This window comes from Polypterus senegalus, chromosome 17, assembly GCF_016835505.1.
Source record: "Polypterus senegalus isolate Bchr_013 chromosome 17, ASM1683550v1, whole genome shotgun sequence".
Classification (NCBI taxonomy): domain Eukaryota; kingdom Metazoa; phylum Chordata; class Cladistia; order Polypteriformes; family Polypteridae; genus Polypterus; species Polypterus senegalus.
Window position 1 is genome coordinate 53,417,707 of NC_053170.1, and position 2,804 is coordinate 53,420,510.

The 2,804-nt window shown below is 41.2% G+C and overlaps 1 pseudogene; it reads left to right on the forward strand.

The window, feature by feature from the left end:
* Positions 1-395: 395 nt before the first annotated feature.
* Positions 396-2,270, forward strand: LOC120517202 (annotated as a pseudogene).
* The last annotated feature ends 534 nt before the right edge of the window (positions 2,271-2,804 follow it).

Below are 2,804 nucleotides of genomic sequence, written 5' to 3' on the forward strand. Positions count from 1 at the left end.
GTGCCCAATGGAGCAACAGACTCCTTCACTGCAACCTCTATTACTAATTTTTATATATATATAATTCACGGGCAACATATTCCATCACCTAATTATTCCATGTGGACATCTCCACTCGGCACTCCGATCTTCATTACGTTTCACTCAGGCCCGTGCGCCTGTTGCCGCCTCCACGGCTCATCTGTGCCTCTGTCCTCAGTAGGCGGCCACTTACACTTCAGTCAGGGCCGCTCCACCGCACTGCATTCACGACAGAGCATAAAAGGGGCCCTTCTCTTCGTAAAGCCATCTCTTTCCTTCATATCAATATATTTTCCATTTTGTTAGAAAGAATGTCTTGTAGATAGTAGTTAGGCCTTGCCGAATTTCCACAGTTTGAAATTATTGTATTCAAAATGTCTTCAGTTCCACCGCCAAAGAAATATAAATCAGGTGCTCAAAAACGTAAAGAAAAAGCAGCGAAAGATGAATTCTTCGATACCCAAAAAGGGGCTTTGCAATGCTTCCTAACGGAAACGGTTAGCTCTAGCAGCAGCAGCAGCACTAGCACCAGGACTGAACTTCCATTAGTCGAAGATACCGCAACGCCATCCAAGCCCCACAAACATTTATCTGACTCCGAGGAGTCAGAGGCCGATGACGTTAAGAATGACATGGACATGGGTTTTTCATCAGGTTCAGCAATGTTGCCAGCCGATTCGGTTTCTAACCAGAAAGATGAAGATCACGACGAGGCTGATAATGATTTCGATTCCTTTAGTTGGGGAGATCCAGGTTTGTGGGGTGCAGCAATCACCGACAAGGAACGTGTCTTCCTAGTCCAAAAGGGGCCCTTTCGCGAAATCGGGATTAAGTATTCGACGAATGATGATGGGCGCCATTTTTCTGATTCCTTTTATTCCCAAAAATTACCAAATGAGGAATTTGTTGACAGGCCCTGGCTTGTTTACTGAAAGAACAAAAATGCAGTTTTTTGTTTCTGCTGCAAGTTATTCTTGAATATCCAAATCAAATTGACTACTGATGGTTGCGGTGATTGGAGAAATTTGTCCCAAGACGTGTGCAGTCACAAAATATCAGCCAACCATATACGTGCCTTTAAGGATTCGTTGGAACTTTAAAAACGCTTGAAGGCAGGATGTACCATTGATAAGCATGCACAAGAACTTCAGCTAAGAGAAACTGAGCATTGGCGCAATGTATTAACAAGAATTATTGCTATTATTCAGTTTCTGGGTGAAAGAAACCTGGCGTTTCGAGGTTCTAGCGATCGTATATTTGCCCCGCATAATGGCAATTTTCTTGGGTTAGTGGAATTGTTAGCCAAATTTGATCCGTGCATGCAAGAGCATGTTCAAAGGATTACAGACAATGAAATCCACGATCATTATCTGGGTAAAAACGTCCAAAATGAAATAATTCAGTTGATGGGTAATGCTACGTTAGAGAAAATAATTTCCCATATTCATAAGGCCAAGTATTTCTCAATCATTCTTGACTGCACTCCTGATATAAGCCATGAAGACCAGATGACGATGATAATAAGGATCGTTCATATTGAAAGCTCCTCAGTGGAAGTTTGAGAATATTTTGTAGGGTACATAGTCGTTGATGATAGCACTGGCTTCAATCTCACAGACCAATGCTTACGGATGCTCTTGGAGTTGAAATTGGACCTAGGTAACTGTAGGGGACAGGGATATGATAACGGTTCCAATATGAAAGGCAAACACAGTGGCATTCAAAAACGAATACTGGATAAAAATCCACGAGCATTCTACATCCCATGCAGTTGTCATAGCCTTAATTTGCTTGTTGGAGACATGGCTAAATTGTCACCAACTGCCATGTCGCTTTTTGGAACGTTACATCAGCTCTATTTGCCGTTTAGTGCTTCTACAGTATGCTGGCAGATTCTGGAGAAGCACATCAATAATTTCACTCTGAAGTGCATTTGTGACACTAGATGGAAATGCAGGATTGAGAGTGTTAAAGCTGTCAGATTCCAAATAGGCTCTGTGTATGATGCGCTGGTAGATGTTTCTGAAGATTCTAAAGATCTTAAGGCTAGAACTGAAGCCACTGCATTAGCCAAGCAGCTGAAAAATTTTCCATTTCTTGTTTCCTTAGCGATTTGGTACGACATTCTTTCACAGATCAATGTAGCCAGCAAAATTTTGCAAAATGAAAATATGCACTATGATGTTGCTCTCAAATGCATCAACAGTGTCTCTGACTATTTGGTTTCGTACAGAGAAAATGGACTATAATTAGCAGAAGCCAGAGAGCTCGCTAATGAATTGGAGATGCCTTCCGAGGATGTCGCATTTCCTGCAGTAACCAGTTCACGCAGGAGACGAACAAAGCGCAATTTTGATTATGAAGTCCGGGATGAGTTAATAACTGATTCAAAGGAAAGGTTTCGCACAGAATTCTTTCTTGTCCTTCTGGATCAAGCAATCATGTCAATGAATGAGAGGTTTGATCAAATGATCAAATGAAACAGCATTTCGACAATTTTGGATTTTTGCGCAATTATCAGTTAATATCATCCATAGATAATAATACCTTGATGAAATACTCTATGGACTTGAAAATTGAATTAACTGACTTGAAGAATAATGAATCAGACATTGATCCACATGCACTATGCAGTGAAATTCGCATGTTTGCCCATTTAGTTCCATGCAAGCACTGGAATATCTGTATGAGAAGGAGTTAGCAACTGCCATGCCTAATGTTGCTGTGGCTCTCAGAATAGCATTGACTGTGCCTATAATGGTATCTTCGGCGGAGATGAGTTT